This window comes from Mustela erminea, chromosome X (assembly GCF_009829155.1).
Source record: "Mustela erminea isolate mMusErm1 chromosome X, mMusErm1.Pri, whole genome shotgun sequence".
Classification (NCBI taxonomy): Eukaryota; Metazoa; Chordata; class Mammalia; order Carnivora; family Mustelidae; genus Mustela; species Mustela erminea.
The window spans coordinates 59,532,501-59,559,701 of record NC_045635.1 but is presented as its reverse complement, the minus strand read 5'-3'; the positions used below and the strand labels follow the sequence as shown (position 1 = coordinate 59,559,701).

Here is a 27,201-nt window from a genome sequence, read left to right as displayed (position 1 = left end):
AGGGAAATGCAAGTCAAAACCTCACACCTTCTAGAATGGCTACTATCAAAAAACAAAACATACAATAACAAGTGTTGGCGAGGGTATGGAGAAATAGGAACCTTTGTGCACTGGTGGCAGGAATACAAAATGGTGCAGCGCTATGGAAGGCAGTAGGGAGCATCCACAAAATATTACAAACACAATTATCACATGATCCAGCAACCCCAGTTCTTGGGTTATATATCCAAAATAATTGAAAATGGGATCTTGAAGAGATATTTGCACACTCATGCTCATTGTGAAATTATTCATAATAATCAAAAGATGGATGTCTACCTCTAAATGTCCATTAATGGGTGAATAGATAAAGAAAATGTTGTCTACATGTACAATGGAATATTAATCAGCGCTTTAAAGAGAAGGAAATCCTGTCACATGCTATAATATGGGTAAACTTTGAGGTTGTTACAGTAAATGAAATAAAACCAGTCTCAAAAAGGTAAATACTGCATGGTTCCACTTACATTGGGTATCTAAAGTAGCCAAATTCTTAGAAATAGAAAACTGAATGGCGTTTGCTAAGGTCCAGGCAGAGGAAAGGAGTCGTTTGATGGATATAGAGTTTCAGTTTTGCAAGATGAAAAAAGTTCTAGAGATCTGTCGTACGACAGGATGCAAATAGTGAACACTATTCTTCCACCTAAAAATGGTTAACGTGGGAAATTTTATGTTTTTTTCTTACTTGCAAAAAAAAAAAAATCTATCTAGAATAACTAGGCAAGAAAAAGAACCAAAAGGCATCCAAACTGGAAAGAGAGAAGTAAAATTATCTGTTTACAGAATCTGAAGGAATCTTGTCTGACAACTATTTTCCATGTGGGCTACTGTGGGGTGGTGGTGACTATGGAAGATATGGGACTCGAGCTGGGACAACTAGAAAAGTGGGATGAGTGGGTGCAGCAGTACTGGGAACCCCTTCTTGTGTGACCCTCTCCACCTTCTCTTTCTTCATCCAAGAAGAGTTAAAGAGAGGAAGCCAGAGTCTGTGGAAATCTCCAAACTACGTACACCATTAGAAAACCAAGGAAGTAGGTTTCTAGAAAGAAATAAGGACTTAAGAGAAAAATAAGTGGAGAAAAGTGCAAAACAATGCTTGTACTTTAGTGTTTTTTAAAAATAAAAGACAGTACAACACCCAGGCTGGTGAAAACTTCTTCTTTTGTCCCACACCACTTCTCCCAAACATAGCCTCCTTTCTCTTGGAAGCCCAAAAATTCCTCTCCAAGACCAGGGAGTTCCTTCTCCTTGGTCCACTCCTCTTTGAAGTTCCCATTCCAAACTGGAGACCTCTAGGGGGCTAAGTGGATGGAGGGAGAAATACTGTCCCACTTTGGCAGGTGCTATGGCACCTATCGCTTCCGCTGTCGCTGCTAATGAGTTAGGTGCTAAGAGAATGGTGGCTGAGGCCCACTTCCCCCAGAGGAGATTAATTTTGCAGGGTTACCACAGAGACCACAGCAGTGGTGATGAGAAAATGGGCAAGGGGGGAGAGGAGGTGTGACCACTCAGGGCCTCCCTTCCTCCCCTGTGCAGGGGTTGAGTGTCTCCAGGTCTGCCTGTCCAAGAAACTTTTAAGTCTCTTCTTTCCCAGATGCCCCATTTGCTTGGGAGGGTAGGGCAGTTCTGGGGAAAACCCTGGTGAAGCTTCCTTCAGCCACCTGCCGTAGGAGGGGACAATAGGTATCTTCTCCACACCTGAAGAATAAGGCATGAGTCAAAAGGGGGATGGAAAGAGACCTTCTGTTTTGGTGGGAGGCAACATTTCGAATTGAGGTCATAGAAAATCCAGAGGGTAAGGTTTCTAGGTGAGCAAATAGAACAGATACCTCCCTACTCAGGACTTCACAGGCTGGCAGCACGCCACACCCACTTTTCCTTCCACCCTGCCAAAGGGAGGGTCTCCATATTCCTCAGTGAGTCTCTCCCCCTGATCTCCCCACTCTAGGGTCAGGCCAGACATAACATTGGGAAGTTTGGTTACATCCATCATAAAGGTTCAGTGTCCTCTAGGGAGTGGTCTGCTGATCAGAATCACTCACCACAAGCACTGGAAAATCACAGGTTTAGGTTAGTCAGCATGAACTTTGTAAACTTGGAGAGTCTGGTGGAGTTAAACCAGGCCATTATTCTCTACCTTATGGCTGACAGCAAAGAGTCAATGTAAGGGGCAGAGCCCCATTCAAAGTCCAGTAAACAGTGGGGGGTGGGGGAGCTCCTCTCATGAACGAGATCCAGGCATTGGTGGAAGTAGAGTACACAATTCTTGGTGGAGTCTTTTCTTAGGGGATATGGTACCCCAGTATCCACTTGGCAGATCCCAGTTAGATGACTGCTCAAGATCCAAAGAAAGAAGAGTGAAGTGGGAAAAGTTTACAATACTGGCTTAGCTATAGAAATGTGAATTCGGGTTTTGGGGACAATGGTGCAGAGATGACGCGTGGTGACACAGCAGGTCCTCAGGGCTGCCACCCCCATCAGGCCCTTTGTCCTATGATGAGCCACCACTTCCATCCCAGCCAACTGTCCTGTCCGGAGGAGTAGGAGATATCCCCTAAGTTCCATAGCTGCAAGTTTTTCACTACTGAAGTAAATGATTGCTTCGTTGTTGTCTCTCTTCATTGTCCCAAGTTTGGCACTAGAAGTGGTCTCCATGGTGCCATGCCATCAGGAAAAAGGGATAGAGCTGTGTTCACAGACAGAAAAAGTCTCCTTTGCCTGTGTCCAAACCCCCTTTCCTGGCAGGCTATCTCCAGCCTCAGAGGACAGCCAGAAGCTGCCAATTTATTGAGGGAGTCAGTGGAGAAAGGGAATTTTCTTGGTTCAGGATCTGGCTGTCAAATGACAGCATCTCTGATATATCCCTTCCCTGGCTATCCTGGGCCTTTATTCCATTCTCCACCCACAGGGAGAAAACATGGACTGGCCAGAGTGGATGAAGAGCTTGAAAGACTCTTTGGCCTCAGTTTCTCATTGCAAGATGAAGGTGGCTATCTAAGTATGTGGTCCTGTCCCTTCCAAAGCATAAGCAGTCTCTGCTGATACTTGTTCCCTTCCAGCTTCTAAAGTCTAGAACCCACCCAAAGGTACTCACCTTCCTTGGCTTTATGGCCTGGATCCAACTCATTTCTCTCCTATAACCTGTTCTCTCATTTTCCTCTCTCCTTCCTCTTGAATCCCAGAAGGCTTATAGGGTGGGAATCCAAGGAACTGTCTCTTGACTTTGTCCCCCTTTCTATTGCTTTGCTCCAAAGCTAGAATGGGGCAGTTGACCCTCTTTTCTTCCAGCCTTCCATCCCTTCACTCCATTTACTCTGACCTGAACAATTTTACTGCTTCCCTGTATTTAAACCTTTTAACCTCCATCTATCTCTTTGCCATCTCTCTTTTTCATCTCTCCTGCTCTGCCAGTGTGAAGACTGACAGAGGCTTTCAGAATGCAAGTTCTGTTCAGATGAAATGGAAAGGCAGGACCAGTGGCTCAAACTCAGACCTGTTTGGCTTCTTTGGTGTGGTGCCTAGAGATAGTTACTTCCAGAAGTTTTGGAAGGGTACAATGGTTGTACTGGGAAGCATGGTGAGTGTACCATTGGGTGCGCCTATCTAACTATCTTGGTGGTACATATGAACACACATGCACATGGGAAATCATTTAAAAATCCAACACTGGCCCACAAGGAATTGAGCTTGTTGCTCATGAGAGACAGGCAAAACTACTATTATGTGTTATATTAGAAGAATATGAGTATTCCTTCCCCAAAATGAGGAAGCTCCTTAATGCCTCCATAGGAACTATTTTTTTAAGATTTTTTAAAATTTATTCGACACCGAGAGAGAGAGAGAGAGAGAGAAAGACAGCGGAGAGAGAACACAAACAGGGGCAGTGGGAGAGGAAGAAGCAGGCTTCCCGCTTGAGCAGAGAGCCTGATGCGGGGCTCGACCTCAGGACTCTGGGATCATGAGCTGAACCGAAGGCAGCCACTTAATGACTGAGCCACCCATGCGCCCCAGGAACTACTTTTTTTAAAAAGATTTTATTTATTTATTTGACAAAGAGAGTGAGAGAGAGCACAAGCAGGGGAGAGAGCAGAGGAAGAGGGAGAAGCAGGCTTCCCGCTGAGCAAGAAGCCTGATACAGGGGCTCAATCTCAGGACCCTGAGATCATGACCTGAGCTGAAGGCAGATGTTTAACCAACTGAACCACCCAGGTGCACCCCCTCCTTTTTTATTTTATTTTATTTTTTTTTAATTTTTTATTTTTTATAAACATATATTTTTATCCCCAGGGATACAGGTCTGTGAATCACCAGGTTTACACACTTCACAGCACTCACCAAAGCACATACCCTCCCCAATGTCCATAATCCCACCCCCTTCTCCCAAACTCCCTCCCCCCAGCAACCCTCAGTTTGTTTTGTGAGATTAAGAGTCACTTATAGTTTGTCTCCCTCCCAATCCCATCTTGTTTCATTGATTCTTCTCCTACCCACTTAAGCCCCCATGTTGCATCACCACTTCCTCATATCAGGGAGATCATATGATAGTTGTCTTTCTCTGCTTGACTTATTTCACTAAGCATGATACGCTCTAGTTCCATCCATGTTGTCGCAAATGGCAAGATTTCATTTCTTTTGATGGCTGCATAGTATTCCATTGTGTATATACCACATCTTCTTGATCCATTCATCTGTTGATGGACATCTAGGTTCGGATGCGGAGAAAGGGGAACCCCCCTCCTTTTTTAAAAAAGATTTTATTTATTTGACAGACAGAGAGAGAGAAAAAGAGTGAATGAGAACTACTTTGAATAGTTAATACAAACTTTTGAAAGAGAAAAGAATAAGGAAAGTAGACTGATATGCCCATATATGACTACTGGAATCTTGTAGATGAGTACAATTTTTTTCAATCTCTCTTCCTTGACAGAGGCTGCACTAGTTGTGAACTGAATGCAGTGAGGGACTGAAGCCACGTGTTTCAGTAGGTATTTTTAGTTACCATGGAAAAACAAGTCTCCCCACTATTGGAGTATGTATTGATCTCTAGAAGTCTGTACAGGGAGTGAAATATATACATATTTAATATTTATGTAGCTGCTCAGGAAAACCTATCTAATATCACTAGGTTATTCATTTGCCTTGTTTTGAGAAGAATGGAAATACACGTTAGTTTTTATAAATTTGCAGGGAGAGAGACTCTGCAGGGTGAGAGAAAAGGAAGGACAGGGTTCAAGCCATCCAAACTGCTAACAAGAGGAGGAGACAGATCCAGGAGATGCACTGATACCTTTTGTCTTTTCCTTTCTCCCCCTGCTGACCAATCCAAACTGGAAAAATTCCAGATGTGTCACTGAATGCCACATCTTGGGCCACACCTTCTAGTGCCCAAACATCTCCCCAGCTCCAGCCAGGGCTGGACAGAAAGATGAATCCAACCATGTTCCAGGTGGTCTTTCCTTCCCACCCATAATTCTTCTTTTCCTTTTTCTAACAATCTTTTCCTCTCTCCTACACATGTGGTTTCCTCTCTTCTCTTTCTCTTGTTCCTCCTCTCTTCTCTTCCCCCATTTGTTCACTTGCCTTAAAAAGAAAACCATTTGAAAGGGGGCAGGGGGTTTCCTTAGCTCTTTGCATCACCATTGTTGCCATTTTTCAAAGTGAAGACCATGCCAGAGATTCCGATGTCCTCAGGTTCCTCAAATATATATATTTACCCTTAAGTAAGATTAAACAAGTAGCTTCCCCAGGTAGAGGGAGACTTGCTGGAGTTAAGACTGGGGGTGGGATGGACAAGGGAAGGGTGAGTGATTCATCACTCAAAGTTGCTATCAAAGATGTGACACTGAGTGGCGCCTGGGTGGCTCAGTCCGTTAAGAATCCAACTCTTGATTTCAGCTCAGTCATGATCTCAGGGTCCAGGGATCGAGCCCCACATCAGGCTCTGTGTTCAGTTGGGAGTCTGCTTGTGGATTCTCTTTCTCTCTCTTTCCATGCCCCCACTCCTCTCGTGTGTGCACTCTCTCGCTCTCTCTCTCTCTCTCTCTCTTTCAAATAAACAAATAAATGAGTCAAAAAATAAGTAAATAAAAGATGTGATGAGGAAAGTCCCCTCAACAAATTCCATGCCTGGCAGCTTCATCCTGTGCTCGTCCACACACAGACAGATGCCGCATGTGTGGCCAAGGGAAGGCTTGTACTGCTTTCTTTTATAGAATCCTTTGTGGTCACTACTGGGTAGGTACACAGCACAGGGCACCATCCGCAAGAGGACATCTGTATGTCCACAGCAGGGGCCCTGCTCAGATTCCTGTCTCATCTCAGGTGCAAGGGGGGTGGCAGTGGGCGGCAGGGGGGCAGTGTTCTGAGCTCCCCACACAAAATTAAACTGATCAGCTTCTTCCGCCAGTCTTTCTTCACTACCTAGGCCTCCAGCTCAGAGATGCAAGTGTGTTTGGGCCAGTAGATCTTGGGGGAGTAGGTTCCCACTGCTGTCTCAGAGGGGGTTGGTAGCTCAAGCTCATGGGCGTCTCTCAGTCTTGGCTTGCTCTCTGCAGCTCTTTTCATTGAAGCAAATTTCTAATCCCATGACCTTGTAGCAGGGCATGCAGTGGCTTCGCCTGTCCTTTCAGGGAAGCAAGTGCAACCCCCAGAGGCAGCACTCAGTACACGTGACTACGGGATTGCCCTCCTCCAGGGTGCAATTCATGCAGCCACTGCAGCCCAGGGGGCTGGGGAAAGGGGTGGGAGGGCACGTGGAGGGGGCTTATTGATTGCCAGGGGAAATGGGAGATGTGGGTTAAGGTCATAAAGTTTCAGTTATGCAGGATGAAGGAGTTCTGGAAATCTAATGTACAGCCTAGTAACTATACTTAATAATACTGGATTGCAGACAACAAGGTTGGACCTAGAGGGTATTAGGCTAAGTGAAATACGTCAGACAGAGAAAGATATATACCATATCATCTCACTTATGTGGAATCTAAAAAAGAAAACAGATGAACAACAACAACAAAAACCCAGAAACAAACTCATAAATACAGAGAACTGGTGGTTGCCAGATGGAAGGGTGGGGGAAGGAGATAGGTGAAATTGGTGAAGGAGATTAGGAGGTACAAACTTTCTATAAAATAAATAAGTCCTGGGGCACCTGGGTGGCTCAGTTGCTAAGCGTCTGCCTTCGGCTTAGATCATGATCCCAGAGTCCTGGGATCAAGCCCCACATCAGGTTCCCTGCACAGCAGGAAACCTGCTTCTTCCTCTCCCACTCCCCATGCCTGTGTTTCCTCTCTCATTGTGTCTGTCTCTGTCAAATAAATAAATAAAATATTTTTTAAAAAATAAGTAAGTCACAGGGATGAAAAGTACAGCATAGGAAATATAGTCAATAATAATGTAATAACTTTGTATGATGACAGATAATAACTACACATTGTGGCAAGCATTTCACAACGTATATTATGAAATGTATATTGTGTAACTGAAATTAATTTCGGTATGTGTCAACAAACAGTTGTATGACAACTATACTTCAATTTCAAAAATAATAATACCGCATTATATACTTGAAATTTGCTAAAAGATTTTGTCTTCAGTGTTTTCGCCATAAAAAATACCTAACTATGTGAGGTGATAGAGATGTTAAACTGCATGATTGTGGTAATCATTTCACAATATACACATATATCAAAACATCACATTGTACATCTTAAATATATATAATTTTTATTTATCAATTATACCTCAATAAAGCTGAAAAAAAAGGTGCTGGAACAACTTGATATCCATATGCAAAAGAATGAAGTTGGACCTCTACGTAATATCATACAGATAAATTAACTCAAAATAAATCAACATTCTAAATGTAAGCTAAAACTATAAAAGTCTTAGAAGAAAATGTAGGGGTAAATATTCATGATCTTGGATTTGGCATTGGATTTTTAACTATGACACCAGAAGTACCGGAAAGAAAGAAAAAAATAGATAAATGAACTTCATCAAAAGTAAAAACATTAGTGCATCAAAGATATCAAGAAAATGAAAAGATAACCCCGAGAATGGGGAAAACATTTGCAGATCATATATTTGATAAAGGTCTAATAGACTAAATACACAAACAACTCTCACAACTCAACAACAAACAATCAACTCTTTAAAATACACAAAGGATTTCAATAGTCATTTCTCCAAAAAAGATTCACAACTAGTAGAGCTCATGAAAAGGTAAACAACACTCTTAGTCATTAGGAAAACACAAAACAACGAGATACTACGTTACGTCCACCAGGATGGCTATGGCTGGTGGGAATGTAAGATTCAGGAAAATATTTTGGCGGTTCCTCAAAAAATTAAACATATGGAGTTCCCATGTGACCCAGGAATTCCACTCCAAGTTATATACTGAAAGGAAATGAAACCAGGTATTCAAAGAAATATCACATGTCAACACAATTTCGATAGCCAAAGGTGGAAACAACTCAAATGTCCATCAACGCTTGGATGGATAAACAAATTGTGGCACATACATCTGATGAAATATTATTCAGTCTTAAAAATGTATCAAGTAGGGGCACCTGGGTGCCTCAGTCTATTAAGCATCTGCCTTCGGCTCAGGTCATGATCCCAAGGTCCTGGGATCGAAGTCCAACATCAGGCTCCCTGTTCAGCAGGGAGTCTGTTTCTTCTTCTGACTCTACCCCCTCTCATGGTCTCTCTCCCTCTGTGTAATAAATAAATTAAATATTTATTTAAAATGTATGAAGTATTGACACATGCTAAAACATTAATGGATCTCAAAAGCATTAGGCTAAGTAAAAGAAGCCAGACAAAAAGGTCACATAATGTGTGATCTGATTTTTATGGAATTTCCAGGCCAGATAAATCCATAGAGATAGAAAGTAAATTAGTGGGCCCCAGGACCTGCAGGGAGGCGGATGGGAAGTAATTTTCTAAGGGGTACAGATAGGTTTTGGGGGGTGAAGAAAATGTTTTTAAACATATAGAAGTGATACTTAACATGATATTGTGACAGTGCTGTGACTAAATTGTTGACTTTTAAGTGGTTAATATTATGTTAATTTTATGTTATGTTATATTATATTATATGTTATGTTATATTTTATATTATGTTAAATTTCATCTAAAAAGTAAGTTTAAAAAATTGGCAATACTTCTGTGGGTCTATTTCTGGAGTCTCTTATCTGTTCCACTGTTTTAGATTTACCCCTTCACTAATGACACTGCCTTAATTACTGTAGTGTTATAGTGTTATACTATATAGTATAGTTTAGTCTTTTTAAAACTGTTTTAATGACTTTAGTTCCTTCAACTTTTAGTATAAATTTTAGAATCATGTCGTCTTTACCCACAAAAAATCTTGCTGCCTCTTCAATTTTATTCTGTTAAATCTATAGACTTCAGGAAGAAGTTTCCTTGGGAGGCTCAGTCAGCTACGTGCCCTACTCTTGATTTCAGCTCAGGTCATGATCTCAGGGTCATGAGATCAAGCCCCATGTCCAGGTACATGCTGGACATGGAACATGCTTAAAGATTATCTCCTTCTCCTTCTGCACCTCCCCACATGCTCACTCTCTCGCTCTCTCTCTCTCTCTAAAAAAAAAAAATCAGGAAGAATTACTGTATTTATTGAGGGTCCAAATCCATGAACATGGTATATTTGTGTTTATTCCATTTAACAAGGTGTTCTTGGATTTCTTTAATCACTGTTTTGTAGTTTCCAGAATATAGATCCAGTACATGTTTTGTTATATTCATGCGTAAGTATTTCATTTTGGGGAGCTATTATAAGTTACATTGGTATTAAAATTATTGGTTTTCATTTATGTATTTATTGTGTATATAAATACAATTATTTCGACCTTCCTAGACTCATTTATTAGTTCTAGGAATTTTTTTGTAGATCCCCTGGGATTTCCTACATAGATATCATGTCATCTGTAAACATAAGCAGTTGTATTTCCTCTTTTCCTATGTGGATACCTTTGTTTCTTTTTCTTGAGCTATTACACTAGGTAGGACTTCTATTATAATCTCAAATAGGAGTGGCGAGAGTAAACATCCTTGTCTTGTTCCTAAGCTTCAGGGGGAAAGCATTTTATTGTTTACCATTAAGTATGTTGTGAGCCATAGGATTTTGTGTGTGTGTGTGGACATCTTTTATCAGCTTGAGGAAGTTCTCTTCTAATCTTAGTTTGCTGAGATTTTTTTTTATCTTGACTTCATGTTAAATTTTTTTTTTAATTTTTTTTTAAAGATTTTATTTATTTATTTGACAGAGAGAGATCACACGTAGACAGAGAGGCAGGCTCCCTGCTGAGCAGAGAGCCCGATGTGGGACTCGATCCCAGGACCCTGAGATCATGACCTGAGCCGAAGGCAGCGGCTTAACCCACTGAGCCACCCAGGCACCCCGAGTTCATGTTAAATTTTGTCAAAAACTTTTTCCACATCAATTGGTATCATTATGTTTTTTCTTTTATAGACAATTAATATAATGGATTAAATTAATTTTAACTGCATTTCTGGAATAAACCTCACATGAACTATATTTTTTTTCTTCTTGGACATTGCTAGATTCAAGTTGCTAATTTTTAAATGGTTTTTGCATTTTTGTTCATAGAATTTATCAGTCTGTATTCTCTTTCTTACTTGAATCTTTTTGTACTGTTAAAAAACAGTATCTTTGGTTTTGTTATCAAGGTAATGGTGGTCTCATAAAATCAGTTGAGAAGTGCTCCTTCCTAGTCCATTTTTGGGAAAAGATATTATAGAATTGGTGTTAATTGTCCTTGAAGTGCATAGTGGAATTTGTCAGTGAAACCACCTGGGCCTGGAGATATCTTTTTTTAGAAGGTAATTAGTGATAGGTTCAGTTTCTTTCAAGAACTATTTAAGCTATCTATTGCATATTGTTTGAGTTTCATTAATTTGTGGCTTTAAAAGAATTGGTTCATTTTGTCTCAGTTGTTAAATTTACATTGAATTGTTTGTTATACCATCTTTTCCCCTATTTGTCTGTATGTTTTCTATATTGCAGAAATTTAGAAATATTCCAGTAAGGTGATTTTTTTTATGATGTTCATTTTCTGTTATTTAGCATATAATAAAGAATTTGACTGACTTTGTCCCCAGCTTTTGGGAGCTAACTTGTAAAACCTTGTGATTTTGAAGGTGATAGGAGTGTCATCATTATTCATGGTGGACCCCACAGAGCACATCTCATAATTTATGCTAACAAGGTGATTCCTGGTGGGCCCTAGATTGTTTGTGCTAATAAGATGATTCAGAATGGAGGCTTTCCATGCCATTAAAACAACCACTGATTAGAGGGTTGGGGCTTTGAGCCTTGTGATATCAACCCAGTCACCAGAGAAAGAAGGGGCCGGAGACTGAGCTCAACCACATGACCAATGATTTAATCTATTATGCCTACATAATTAAACACCAATAAAAACTTAGGACACCAAAACTCAGGTGAGATTCCCTGACTGACAACATTCTGTGTATTGTCACACATTGATGTGCCAGGATGGTAAAACATCTCTGTGATTAGGACCTTCCCATAGCTCACCCTATGCATCTCTCCTTTTGGCTGGTTCTGATTTTTATCTTCTTGTTGTAAGAAAGCTGAAGTCATAAATACAGTGTTTTCCTGCATTGTGTTAGTTATTCTAGCACATTACTGAACCTAAAGGGATAGTGGGGACCCTTGAATCCATAGCCAGGTGGTCAGAAGTGAGGGTGATCTGAGAACTCCCAAACCTGTAGCTGGTGTCTGAAGTGAGAGCAGTTTTATGGAGGGCTGCCCACTTCATCTGTGAAGTTTGGCCTTGCTCCAGGTAGCTGGTGTCTGAAAAAAGATAAGACTTCTTGAAACAATTCTGAATCACTAAAACTTGTGGTTTGGGAAGAAAAAAGATGAAAGGGTGGGAGAATGAGGAGCCTTTGATTCCTGGATGGCTTTCTTTTTTTTTTTAACCTGGATGGCTTTTTTTAAAAGATTTTATTTATTTATGGGGTGCCGGGGTGGCTCAGTGGGGTAAGGCCTCTGCCTTCGGCTCAGGTCATGATCCCAGGATCCTGGGATCTAGCCCCGCATCGCATCGGGCTTTCTGCTCAGCAGGGAGCCTGCTTCCTCCTCTCTCTCTGCCTGCCTCTCTGCCTACTTGTGATCTCTGTCTGTCAAATAAATAAATAAAATCTTTTATAAAAAGATTTTTTTAATATTTTTTTTAATTAAAAAAAAAATTTTAATATTTTATTTATTTATTTGACAGAGAGAGACACGGTGAGAGAGGGAACACAGGCAGGGGGAGTGGGAGAGGTAAAAGTGGGCTTCCTACCCCAATGAAGGGCTCGATGCGGGGCTAAGTCCCAGGAGCCCGGGATCATGATGTGAGCCAAAGGCAGATGCTTAACCACCCAGGCGCCCCATGCCTGGATGGCTTTTAAGGAGGGCATGTGTTGTGATGAACATTGGGTATTATAGGCAACTAATGAATCATTGAACACCACATCAAAAACTAATGATGTACTATATGCTGACTAACTGAACATTAAAAAAAAAAAAACACAAAAACCTGAGTGGCTTTCTATTCACCCATAGTAGGAAACTGTAGCTGCACTATTACTGGTTACTAAAGGTAAAAACTGCCAGTGAAATCTGGATATTATAGACCTAACTCTCAAGGTGTTGGCTGACTAGATACATAAAGAAATGCACTATGGAAGGAGCCAAGATGCCCTTCAGTGGATGGATGGATAAAGATGTGGTCCATATGTACAATGGAATATTGCCCAGCCATCAGAAAGGATGAATACCCACCATTTGCATCGACATGGTTGGAACTGGAGGGGACTATGCTAAGTGAAATAAGTCAAGCAGAGAAAGACAATTATATGATTTTATTCTTTTTTTTAAGATTTCATTTATTTATTTGACAGACAGAGATCACAAGTAGGCAGAGAGGCAGGCAGAGAGAGAGGGGGAAGCAGGCTCCCTGCTGAGTAGAAAGCCCAATGCGGGCCTCGATCCCAGGACCCTGGGACCATGACCCGAGCCAAAGGCAGAGGGTTTAACCCACTGAGCCACCCAGGCGCCCCTATGGTTTTATTCTTAAGTGGAATGTAAGAAATAGCACAGAGGATCATTGGAGAAGGAAGGGAAAACTGAATGGGAGGAATTCAGAGTGGGAGACAAACCATGAGAATCTCTGGACTCCAGGAACTAAACTGAGGGTTACAGAAGGAAACAGGGATGGAATAACCGAATGATGGGTACTAACGAGGGCACATGTGGCAATGAGCACTGGGTATTATACACAACTAATGAATTGTTGAACACTACATCAAAAACTTATGATGTCCTGTATGTTGGCTAACTGAACATAATTTTTAAAAAGAAATGCAGAATAATAAGAAACACACCAAATATGTAATTGGTTATTGTTTTCTGTAATAATTAAAATGAAAGTAAAAGAGAGTGCTAAGGTAGATCCTAACACTGAGCCAAGCTCTGATTTTGGTCAGGTTGAGCTATGACACTAGCCTGAGATCTACCCCTAAAAGGAAAAATTATATTGAGACAACAGACAGTTCATCTATGATCTCTGTTCACCAATAAGGTAATCCAGGGAGGGGAAGCAAAACCAAGAAACTACCAAAAATAGAGGATATAGTGTCAAGGAGGTGTCTAATTTTGTGGATCAGTATTATCAGCTTTGTGGAGAACATTTATTGAAACAGAAGGTGTACTGTGACTAATTTAGGGGCAGTATCTTCGGTTTTGAAGCTGCAGAGTGAAAACGCATGCTTTAGTTGATATAGGACTCACAGGTCATACTAAACAATCACACACAGTTAGTTATAAGTGATCAAGACATAGCAGATTATTTCCAAGGAAAACAGCCTAATGGACTGGATAAAAGCTGCTATAAGGCTTATTTACCTTGGTGGGGGGGTGGGGAATGATTTATCTTCTCTTCCTGTAAGTGTCAAGTGGAACATCCCAGTTGTGGTGGCTAGTGTACTTCATGTGTAAGCCATGCCGAATGGCTTTATGATGGTTAAGATGTTCATCCACTAAATAATCCCCTTACAGCATATTAATCAGAGCTCTCCAAAGAAATGGAAAAAATAAGATGTGTGTATATGGAGAGGAAGAGAGAAGATAGGGACAGAGGGTGTGTGTGTGTCTGTGTGTCTGTGTGTGTGTGTGAGAGAGAGAGAGAGAGAGAAAGAAATTTTTAAGGAATTGGCCTATGTGATTGCAGGCTGGAAGACTGAAGACCAAGGGAAAAGTTGACATTGCAGCAGCTTAAATCTGAAAGCATTCTGGAGGCAGAATTCCCTCTTTTCTCTTAAGTCTTTTTCTCTTAAGGTCGTCAGCTGGCTGGATGAGAACCATACACTTTATAAAGGATTACCTGCTTTACTCAAAGTCTACTGATTTAAATGTTCATCTCATCTAAAATACCTTTACAGGGGCACCTGGGTGGTTCAGTGGGTTAGGCCTCTGCCTTCAGCTCTAGTCGTGATCCCAGGGTCTTGGGATTGAGTCCCGAGTCCAGCTCTCAGCTCAGCGGGGAGCCTGCTTCCCACCCTCCCTCTCTGCCTGCCTCTCTGCCTACTTGCAATCTCTGTCTGTCAAATGAAGGAATAAAATCTTAAAAATAAAAAAATAAAATACCTTTACAATACACCTAGACTTTTGTTTGACCAAATATGTGGGCACTGCAGCCTAGTCAAGTTGACACATAAAATTAACCATCATATATCCAGCCCTTGTCGATTTGACACCAATACAGATCTCCTTAAACCATATTTAATCTCCAAATAAAGAGAATAGCAAGGTCATAGATACAACTGTCCTGCGTACAACCAAAACACACTAACCCTTTGCCCAGAAGAGGAAGCATAGTTTTTGAATGATGGTCACTCTTCTGCTTGATATACTATAACTTAAATACTATGATGTAAAATTAACAATACTTGGGGTGGGGATGGGGGAATTGGGTGAAGGCGGTCAAAAGGTACAAACTTCTAGTTCTAAGAGAAATAAGTTCCGAGGATGTAATGTACAGCATGTTGACTGTAGTTAACAATACAACCATGTGCTGTGTATTTGAAAGTTGCTAAGAGGGTAGATCTTAAAGTTTCTCATCACAGGAAAGAAATGTGTAACTATGTGGGGTGATGGATGTTAACTAAACTTATTCTGGTAATCAGTTCACAACATGTACATATATCGAGTCATTATGTTGTATGCCTGAAACTTATACAATGTTATATGTCAGTTATATCTTAATAGAACTGGAAAAAATAATCAAGTTTACAGTACTTAAATACTGTGTTGTAAAGTCAATATAGCTTATGTTATATGATAAGGGGGAAAGAAAGGGAAAAATTATATATATGTATATAAAAAGTTTTTTTCTTCCAAATTTTTATCTAAATTCTGTTTAGTTAACATGCAGTGTTATGTTGGATTTATAATTAGAATTTAGTGACTCATCACATATAACACCCAGTGCTCATCGCAAGTGTCCTCCTTAATCTCCATCACCCATCTAGACCATTCCCCACCCACCTCCCTCCATCAACCCTCAGATTGTTCTCTATCCTTAAGAGTCTTTATTATGGTTTGCCTCCTTCTCTTTTTTCCCCCCATTGCCATATGCTCATCTGTTCTGTTTCCTAAATTCCAAAGGAGTGAAATCATATGGTATTTGTCTTTCTCTGACTGACTTATTTCACTTAACATCATACACTCTAGCACCAGTCACATCATTGCAAATGGCAAGATTTCATTCTTTTCTGTTGGTTGAGTGATATTCCATTGTAATATTCCAGTAATATTCCAATATTGCTTCTTTATCCATTCATCAATCAATGGACACTTGGGATCTTTCCATGGTTTGGTTATTGTTGATAATGCTGCTATAAACACCGGGTGCATGTACCCCTTCAAATCTGTATTTTTGTACCCTTTGGGTAAATACCTAGTAGTGCAATTACTGGGTCATAGGGTAGCTCTATTTTCAACTTTTTGAGGAACCTCCATACTGTTTTCTAGAGTGGCTGCAGCAGTTTGCATTCTCACAAACAGCGTTAAGAGGGTTCCCCTTTCTCCGCATCCTCGCCAGCATTTGTTGTTTCTGTGTTGTTAATTTTAGCCATTCTTTACAGGTGTGAGGTGCTCTCTCATCATGGCTTTGATTTCTATTTCCCTGATGATGAGTAATATTGAGCATCTTTTCATGTGTCTGTTGGCCATCTGGATGTCTTCTTTGGAAAAATATCTATTCATGTCTTCTGCCCATTTCTTAGCTGGATTATTTGTTTTTTGGGTGTTGACTTCGATAAGTTCTTTATATATTTTGGATGCTAACCCTTTAGCGAATATGTCTTTTGCAAGTGTCTTCTCCCATTCCATATGTTGCCTTTTAGTTTTGTTGTTGCTTCCTGTGCTGTGTAGAAGATTTTTTTTTTTTTTGGTTCACTGTACAGAAGATTTTTATCTTAACAAAGTCCAATATTTCATTTTTGCTTTTTTTTTCCTTTTGCCTCTAAAGACATATCTAGTAAGAAGTTGCTGTGCCCCTGGGGCAAATAATACACTATATGTTAATTAAAAAAAAAAAAAGAAGTTGCTATGGCTGGGGTCAAAGAAATTATTGCTTATTTTCACCTCTAGGATTCTGATGATTTCCTGTCTCACATTTAGGTCTTTCATCCATTTTGCGTTTATTTTTGTGTATGCTATAAGAAAGTCATCCAGTATCATTCCTCTGCATGTCGCTGTCCGGTTTTCCCAACACCATTTATTGGAGAGATTCTCTCTTTTTCCATTGGATATTCTTTCCTGCTTTGTTGAACATTGGTTGACCATATATTTGTGGGTACATTTCTGGGTTTTCTATTCTGTTCCATTGATTTAGGTGTCTGTTTTTGTGCCAGTGCCATACTGTTTGATTACTACAGCTTTGTAATGTAGCTTGGGGTCCAGAAACATGATGCCTCCAGCTTTGCTTTTTTTCCTCAGGATTTCTTTGGGAATTTGGGGTCTTTTGTGGTTCCATACAAATTTTAGGATTGTTTTAGTTCTGTGAGAAGTGCTACTGGTATTTTGATAGGGATTGCATTGAGTGTGTAGATTGCTTTGTGCAGTATAGATATTTTAACAGTATTTTTTCTTCCAATCCATGAGAGTGGAATGTCTTTCTGTTTTCTTCTGTTGGTTTCAATTTCTTTCATCAGTGCTTTATAGTTTTCAGAGCACAGGTTCTTCACCTCTTTGGTTAGGTTTATTTCTAGGTAAGTTATTATTTTGGTTGTAAATATAAATGGGATGTTTCCTTAATTTCTCCTTTTGATGCTTCATTATTGGTGTATAAAATGCAACAGATTTCTGTACATTGATTTTGTATCCTGAGAATTTGATGAATTCATGTATTGGCTTAGCAGCTTTTTGGTAGAGTCTTTTGGGTTTTCTTTTTTAAGATTTTATTTATTTATTTATTCATTTGAGAGAGAAAGTGCATGCACAATCAAGGGGAGGGTAAGAGGGGCAAATGGACTCCTCCCTAAGTGCAGAGTCCCACACAGGGCTTGACCCCAAGACCTTGAGTTCATGATCTCAGCTGAAGTCAGATGCTGAATCGACTGAGTCACTCAGGCACCCCTCTGGTTTTCTATATATAGTATCATATCATCTGCAAATAGTGAAAGCTTTACTTCTTCCTTACCAATTTGGATGCTTTTTATCTCTTTTTGTTGTCTGATTCGTGCAGCTAGGACTTCCAGTACTATGCTGAACAAAAGTGGAGAGAATGGACATCCTTGTCTTGTTCCTGAACTTAGGGGAAAAGCTCTCAGATCTTCCCCACTAAGGATGATATTAGCTGTGGACTTTTCACATATGGCCTTCATCATATTGAGGTATGTTCCCTCTAAACATACTTTGTTGAGGGTTTTTTTTTTAATTTTTTATTTTTTATAAACATATGTTTTTATCCCCAGGGGTACAGGTCTGTGAATCACCAGGTTTACACACTTCACAGCACTCACCAAAGCACATACCCTCCCCAGTGTCCATAATCCCACCCCCTTCTCCCAAACCCCCTCCCCCCAGCAACCCTCAGTTTGTTTTGTGAGATTAAGAGTCACTTATAGTTTGTCTCCCTCCCAATCCCATCTTGTTTCATTTATTCTTCTCCTACCCACTTAAGCCCCCATGTTGCATCACCACTTCCTCATATCAGGGAGATCATATGATAGTTGTCTTTCTCTGCTTGACTTATTTCGCTAAGCATGATACGCTCTAGTTCCATCCATGTTGTCGCAAATGGCAAGATTTCATTTCTTTTGATGGCTGCATAGTATTCCATTGTGTATATATACCACATCTTCTTTATCCATTCATCTGTTGATGGACATCTAGGTTCTTTCCATAGTTTGGCTAGTGTGGACATTGCTGCTATAAACATTCGGGGGCACGTGCCCCTTCGGAGCACTACGTTTGTACCTTTAGGATATATACCCAGTAGTGCAATCGCTGGGTCATAGGGTAGCTCTATTTTCAGTTTTTTGAGGACCCTCCACACTGTTTTCCAGAGTGGTTGCACCAGCTTGCGTTCCCACCAACAGTGTAGGAGGGTTCCCCTCTCTCCGCATCCTCGCCAGCATCTGTCATTTCTTGACTTGTTAATTTTAGCCATTCTGACTGGTGTGAGGTGGTATCTCATTGTGGCTTTGATTTGTATTTCCCTGATGCCGAGTGATATGGAGCACTTTTTCATGTGTCTGTTGGCCATCTGGATGTCTTCTTTGCAGAAATGTCTGTTCATGTCCTCTGCCCACTTCTTGATTGGATTCTTTGTTCTTTGGGTGTTGAGTTTGCTAAGTTCTTTATAGATTACGGACACTAGTCCTTTATCTGATATGTCGTTTGCAAATATCTTCTCCCATTCTGTCAGTTGTCTTTTGGTTTTGTTAACTGTTTCCTTTGCTGTGCAAAAGCTTTTGATCTTGATGAAATCCCAATAGTTCATTTTTGCCCTGCTTCCCTTGCCTTTGGCGTTGTTCCTAGGAAGATATTGCTGCGGCTGAGGTCGAAGAGGTTACTGCCTGTGTTCTCCTCAAGGATTTTGATGGATTCCTTTCGCACATTGAGGTCCTTTATCCATTTTGAGTCTATTTTTGTGTGTGGTGTAAGGAAATGGTCCAATTTCAATTTTCTGCATGTGGCTGTCCAATTTTCCCAGCACCATTTATTGAAGAGGCTGTCTTTTTTCCATTGGACATTCTTTCCTGCTTTGTCGAAGATTAGTTGACTGTAGAGTTGAGGGTCTATTTCTGGGCTCTCTATTCTGTTCCATTGATCTATGTGTCTGTTTTTGTGCCAGTACCATGCTGTCTTGATGATGACAGCTTTGTAATAGAGCTGGAAGTCCGGAATTGTGATGCCACCAACGTTGGCTTTCTTTTTCAATATCCCTTTGGCTATTCGAGGTCTTTTCTGGTTCCATATAAATTTTAGAATTATTTGTTCCATTTCTTTGAAAAAGATGGATGGTACTTTGATAGGAATTGCATTAAATGTGTAGATTGCTTTAGGTAGCATAGACATTTTCACAATATTTATTCTTCCAATCCAGGAGCATGGAACATTTTTCCATTTCTTCATGTCTTCCTCAATTTCTTTCATGAGTACTTTATAGTTTTCTGAGTATAGATTCTGTGCCTCTTTGGTTAGGTTTATTCCTAGGTATCTTATGGTTTGGGGTGCAATTGTAAATGGGATTGACTCCTTAATTTCTCTTTCTTCTGTCTTGCTGGTGGTGTAGAGAAATGCAACTGATTTCTGTGCATTGATTTTATATCCTGACACTTTACTGAATTCCTGTATAAGTTCTAGCAGTTTTGGAGTGGAGTCTTTTGGGTTTTCCACATATAGTATCATATCATCTGCAAAGAGTGATAATTTGACTTCTTCTTTGCCGATTTGGATGCCTTTAATTTCCTTTTGTTGTCTGATTGCTGAGGCTAGGACCTCTAGTACTATGTTGAATAGCAGTGGTGATAATGGACATCCTTGCCGTGTTCCTGACCTTAGCGGAAAAGCTTTCAGTTTTTCTCCATTGAGAATGATATTTGCGGTGGGTTTTTCATAGATGGCTTTGATGATATTGAGGTATGTGCCCTCTATCCCTACACTTTGAAGAGTTTTGATCAGGAAGGGATGCTGTACTTTGTCAAATGCTTTTTCAGCATCTATTGAGAGTATCATATGGTTCTTCTTCTTTCTTTTATTGATGTGTTGTATCACATTGACTGATTTGCAGATGTTGAACAAACCTTGCAGCCCTGGAATAAATCCCACTTGGTCGTGGTGAATAATCCTTTTAATGTACTGTTGAATCCTATTGGCTAGTATTTTGTTGAATATTTTCGCATCTGTGTTCATCAAGGATATTGGTCTATAGCTCTCTTTTTTGATGGGATCCTTGTCTGGTTTTGGGATCAAGGTGATGCTGGCCTCATAAAATGAGTTTGGAAGTTTTCCTTCCATTTCTATTTTTTGGAACAGTTTCAGGAGAATAGGAATCAGTTCTTCTTTAAATGTTTGGTAGAATTCCCCCGGGAAGCCGTCTGGCCCTGGGCTTTTGTTTGTTTGGAGATTTTTAATGAGTGTTTCAATCTCCTTACTGGTTATGGGTCTGTTCAGGCTTTCTATTTCTTCCTGGTTCAGTTGTGGTAGTTTATATGTTTCTAGGAATGCATCCATTTCTTCCAGATTGTCAAATTTATTGGCGTAGAGTTGCTCATAGTATGTTCTTATAATAGTTTGTATTTCTTTGGTGTTAGTTGTGATCTCTCCTCTTTCATTCATGATTTTATATATTTGGGTCCTTTCTCTTTTCTTTTTGATAAGTCAGGCCAGGGGTTTATCAATTTTATTAATTCTTTCAAAGAACCAGCTCCTAGTTTCATTGATTTGTTCTATTGTTTTTTTGGTTTCTATTTCATTGATTTATGCTCTGATCTTTATGATTTCTCTTCTCCTGCTGGGCTTAGGGTTTCTTTCTTGTTCTTTCTCCAGTTCCTTTAGGTGTAGGGTTAGGTTGTGTACCTGAGACCTTTCTTGTTTCTTGAGAAAAGCTTGAACTGCTATATATTTTCCTCTCAGGACTGCCTTTGTTGTGTCCCACAGATTTTGAACCGTTGTATTTTCATTATCATTTGTTTCCATAATTTTTTTCAATTCTTCCTTAATTTCCCGGTTGACCCATTCATTCTTTAGAAGGATGCTGTTTAGTCTCCATGTATTTGGGTTCTTTCCAAACTTCCTTTTGTGGTTGAGTTCTAGCTTTAGAGCATTGTGGTCTGAAAATATGCAGGGAATGATCCCAATCTTTTGATACCGGTTGAGTCCTGATTTAGGACCGAGGATGTGATCTATTCTGGAGAATGTTCCATGTGCACTAGAGAAGAATGTGTATTCTGTTGCTTTGGGATGAAATGTTCTGAATATATCTGTGATGCCCATCTGGTCCAGTGTGTCGTTTAAGGCCTTTATTTCCTTGCTGATCTTTTGCTTGGATGACCTGTCCATTTCAGTGAGAGGAGTGTTAAAGTCCCCTACTATTATTGTATTATTGTTTATGTGTTTCTTTGATTTTGTTATTAATTGGTTTATATAGTTGGCTGCTCCCACGTTGGGGGCATAGATATTTAAAATTGTTAAATCTTCTTGTTGGACAGACCCTTTGAGTATGATATAGTGTCCTTCCTCATCTCTTATTATAGTCTTTGGCTTAAAATCTAATTGATCTGATATAAGGATTGCCACTCCTGCTTTCTTCTGATGTACACTAGCATGGTAAATTCTTTTCCACCCCCTCACTTTAAATGTGGAGGTGTCTTCGGGCTTAAAATGAGTTTCTTGGAGGCAACATATAGATGGGTTTTGTTTTTTTATCCATTCTGATACCCTGTGTCTTTTGACAGGGGCATTTAGCCCATTAACATTCAGGGTAACTATTGAGAGATATGAATTTAGTGCCATTGTATTGCCTGTAAGGTGACTGTTACTGTATATGGTCTCTGTTCCTTTCTGATCTACCACTTCTAGGCTCTCTCTTTGCTTAGAGGACCCCTTTCAATATTTCCTGTAGAGCTGGTTTGGTGTTTGCAAATTCTTTCAGTTTTTGTTTGTCCTGGAAGCTTTTAATCTCTCCTTCTATTTTCAATGATAGCCTGGCTGGATATAGTATTCTTGGCTGCATGTTTTTCTCGTTTAGTGCTCTGAAAATATCATGCCAGCTCTTTCTGGCCTGCCAGGTCTCTGTGGATAACTCAGCTGCCAATCTAATATTTTTACCATTGTATGTTACAGACTTCTTTTCCCGGGCTGCTTTCAGGATTTTCTCTTTGTCACTGAGACTTGTAAATTTTACTATTAGGTGACGGGGTGTGGGCCTATTCTTATTGATTTTGAGGGGCGTTCTCTGAACCTCCTGAATTTTGATGCTCGTTCCCTTTGCCATATTGGGGAAATTCTCCCCAATAATTCTCTCCAGTATACCTTCTGCTCCCCTCTCTCTTTCTTCTTCTTCTGGAATCCCAATTATTCTAATGTTGTTTCGTCTTATGGTGTCACTTATCTCTCGAATTCTCCCCTCGTGGTCCAGTAGCTGTTTGTCCCTCTTTTGCTCAGTTTCTTTATTCTCTGTCATTTGGTCTTCTATATCACTAATTCCTTCTTCTGCCTCACTTATCCTAGCAGTGAGAGCCTCCATTTTTGATTGTACCTCATTAATAGCTTTTTTTATTTCAACTTGGTTAGATTTTAGTTCTTTTATTTCTCCAGAAAGGGCTTTTATATCTCTCAAGAGGGTTTCTCTAATATCTTCCATGCCTTTTTCGAGCCCGGCTAGAACCTTGAGAATTGTCATTCTGAACTCTAGATCTGACATATTACCAATGTCTGTATTGATTAGGTCCCTAGCCTTCGGTACTGCCTCTTGTTCTTTTTTTTGTGTTGAATTTTTCCTTCTTGTCATTTTGTCCAGATAAGAGTATATGAAGGAGCAAGGAAAATACTAAAAGGGTGGCAACAACCCCAGAAAAATATGCTTTAACCAAATTAGAAGAGATCCCTAATTGTGAGGGGGGACAAAGGGGATAAAAAGAGGTTCAAAAAGGAAGAAAGAAAAAAAAAAGAAAAGAATTTAAAAAAATAAGAAAAATATAAAAAAGAAAAAATATATATATCAGATAAACTGGTTAAAAAACGTTAAAAAAGAAAAAGGTAAAAGTTAAAAAAAAAATGTTTACCAGAAGGTGAGGAAAAAAACAAAAAATGAAAAAGAAAAAAAATTAAATTAACTGCAAGACTGAAAAAAATCACAGGGAAAAAGCCATGAGTTCTGTGCTTTGCTTTCTCCTCCTCTGGAATTCTGCTGCTCTCCTTGGTATTGAAACCGCAGTCCTTGTTAGGTGAACTTGGTCTCGGCTGGATTTCTTGATGATCTTCTGGGGGAGGGGCCTGTTGTAGTGATTCTCAAGTGTCTTTGCCCCCGGTGGAATTGCATCGCCCTTATCAGGGGCCGGGGTAGGTAATCCGCTCGGGTTTGCTTTCAGGAGCTTTTATTCCCTGAGCGCTTTCCGTAGAGTTCCGGAGGACGGGAATACAAATGGCGGCCTCCTGGTCTCCAGCCCGGAGGAGCCGAGAGCCCGGGGCCCCACTCCTCAGCGCGCCCTCAGAGAACAGCGCCGGTTACTCCCGTCTGCCTGACCTCCGGCCGCGCTCCGAGCTCACCGAGCCTGCGACCCATTCAAGGTAACACCGAGCTGCGAGCTTACTGTCGGCTCTGTCTCTGTAGCCGGCTTTTCCATTCCAATACCCGCAAGCTCTGCGACACTCAGACACCCCCGATTCTTCCGTGACCCTGCGGGACCTGAGGCCACGCTGACCCCACGTGGGCTTCGCCCCGGTTTAGCCTCTGGAGCAATGTCCCTCAGCGGAACAGACTTTTAAAAGTCCTGATTTTGTGCGCGGTTGCTCCGCCGCTTGCCGGGAGCCGGCCCCTCCCCACGGGGTCTATCTTCCCGTCGCTTTGGATTCACTTCTGCGCCGGTCCTACCTTTCAGAAAGTGGTTGTTTTTCTGTTTCCAGAATTGCTGCTCTTCTTCTCTTCGATCTGCCGATGGATTTTCAGGTGTTTGCAATCTTTAGATAAGCTATCTAGCTGATCTCCGGCTAGCTGAAGTAGTCTCAGCCTGCTACTTCTCCGCCATCTTGACTCCTCCCCCTTGTTGAGGGTTTTTATCACAAATGGATGTTGTACTTTGTCAAATGCTTTTTCTGCATCTATTGAAATGGTCACATAGTTCTTATCTTTCCTCCTATTGATGTGATGTGTTACATTGATTTGTGAATATTGAACCATTCTTGCAACCCAGTAATAAATCCCACTTGATTGTGATGAATGACTTATTTAATGTTTTGTTCAATTCGGTTTGCTAGTATTTTACTGACAATTTCTGCATCCATGTTCATCAGGGATGTTGAACTGTAGTTCTCTTTTATGGTGGCATCTTTATCTGGTTTTAGCATCGGGGTAATTCTGACCTCATAAAAAGAATTTGGAAGTTTTCCTTCCTTTTTGGAATAGTTTGAGAAGAATACATATTAACTCTTCTTTTTTAAAAAAATTTATTTTTTTAAATAAACATATAACATATTTTTATCCCCAGGGATACAGGTCTGTGAATCACCAGGTTGGCAAATTTCACAGCACTCATCATAGCACATACCCTCCCCAATGTCCATATCCCCACCACCTTTTCCCGTCCACCTTCCCCCCAGCAACCCTCAGTCTGTTTTTTGAGATTGAGTCTTTTATGGTTTGTCTCCCTCCCAATCCCATCTTCTTTCATTTTTTCTTTTTCTACCCCCCCAACCCCCCCACATTGAATCTCCACTTCCTCATATCAGGGAGATCATATGATAGTTGTCTTTCTCCGATTGACTTATTTCACTAAGCATAATACCCTCTAGTTCCATCCACGTCATCACAAATGGCAAGATTTCATTTCTTTTGATGGCTGCATAGTATTCCATTGTGTATATATACCACATCTTCTTTATCCATTCATCTGTTGATGGACATCTAGGTTCTTTCCATAGTTTGGCTAGTGTGGACATTGCTGCTATAAACATTCGGGGGCACGTGCCCCTTCGGAGCACTACGTTTGTACCTTTAGGATATATACCCAGTAGTGCAATCGCTGGGTCATAGGGTAGCTCTATTTTCAGTTTTTTGAGGACCCTCCACACTGTTTTCCAGAGTGGTTGCACCAGCTTGCATTCCCACCAACAGTGTAGGAAGGTTCCCCTCTCTCCGCATCCTCGCCAGCATCTGTCATTTCTTGACTTGTTCATTTTAGCCATTCTGACTGGTGTGAGGTGGTATCTCATTGTGGCTTTGATTTGTATTTCCCTGATGCCGAGTGATGTGGAGCACTTTTTCATGTGTCTGTTGGCCATCTGGATGTCTTCTTTGCAGAAATGTCTGTTCATGTCCTCTGCCCACTTCTTGATTGGATTCTTTGTTCTTTGGGTGTTGAGTTTGATAAGTTCTTTATAGATTTTGGATACTAGCCCTTTATCTGATATGTCGTTTGCAAATATCTTCTCCCATTCTGTCAGTTGTCTTTTGGTTTTGTTAACTGTTTCCTTTGCTGTGCAAAAGCTTTTGATCTTGATGAAATCCCAATAGTTCATTTTTGCCCTGCTTCTGTTGTCTTTGGCGATGTTCCTAGGAAGAAGTTGCTGCAGTTGAGGTCAAAGAGGTTGCTGCTTGTGTTCTCCTCAAGGATTTTGATGGATTCCTTTCTCACATTGAGGTCCTTCATCCATTTTGAGTCTATTTTTGTGTGTGGTATAAGGAAATAGTCCAATTTCATTTTTCTGCATGTGGCTGTCCAATTTTCCCAGAACCATTTGTTTGAAGAGGCTGTATTTTTCCATTGGACATTCCTTCCTGCTTTGTTGAAGATTAGTTGACCATAGAGTTGAGGGTCTATTTCTGGGCTCTCTATTCTGTTCCATTGATCTATGTGTCTGTTTTTGTGCCAGTACCATACTGTCTTGATGATGGCAGCTTTGTAAGAGAGCTTGAAGTCTGGAATTGTGAGGCCACCAACTTTGGCTTTCTTTTTCAATATTCCTTTGGCTATTCGAGGTCTTTTCTGGTTCCATATAAATTTTAGGACTGTTTATTCTATTTCTTTGAAAAAAAATGGATGGGATTTTGATAGCGGTTGCATTAAATGTGTAGATTGCTTTAGGTAGAATAGATATTTTCACAATATTTGTTCTTCCAATCCAGGAGCATGGAACATTTTTCCATTTCTTCATGTCTTCCTCAATTTCTTTCATGAGTACTTTATAGTTTTCTGAGTATAGATTCTTTGCCTCTTTGGTTAGGTTTATTCCTAGGTATCTTAGGGTTTTGGGTGCAATTGTAAATGGGACTGACTCCTTAATTTCTCTTTCTTCTGTCTTGTGGTTAGTGTAAAGAAATGCAACTGATTTCTGTGCATTGACTTTATATCCTGACACTTTACTGAATTCCTGTATAAGTTCTAGCAGTTTGGGAGTGGAGCCTTTTGAGTTTTCCACATATAGTATCATATCATCTGCAAAGAGTGATAGTTTGACTTCTTCTTTGCCGATTTGGATGCCTTTAATTTCTTTTTGTTGTCTCATTGCTGAGGCTAGGACTTCTAGTACCATGTTGAACAGCGGTGGTGAAAACGGACATCCTTGATGTGTTCCTGACCTTAGCGGAAAAGCTTTCAGTTTTTCTTCATTGAGAATGACATTTGCAGTGGGCTTTTCATAGATGGCTTTGATAATATTGAGGTATGTGCCCTCTATCCCCACACCTTGAAGAGTTTTAATCAGGAAGGGATGCTGCACTTTGTCAAATGCTTTTTCAGCATCTATTGAGAGTATCATATGGTTCTTGTTCTTTCTTCTATTAATATATTGTATCACATTGATTGATTTGCAGATGTTGAACAAACCTTGCAGCCCTTGAATAAATCCCACTTGGTCGTGGTGAATAATCCTTT

The 27,201-nt window shown here is 40.3% G+C and overlaps 1 pseudogene; it reads right to left on the bottom strand.

Annotated features, from left to right (window-relative positions):
* Positions 1-6,133: 6,133 nt before the first annotated feature.
* On the bottom strand, positions 6,134-6,643 carry LOC116582275 (annotated as a pseudogene).
* Between the last annotated feature and the right edge of the window lie 20,558 nt (positions 6,644-27,201).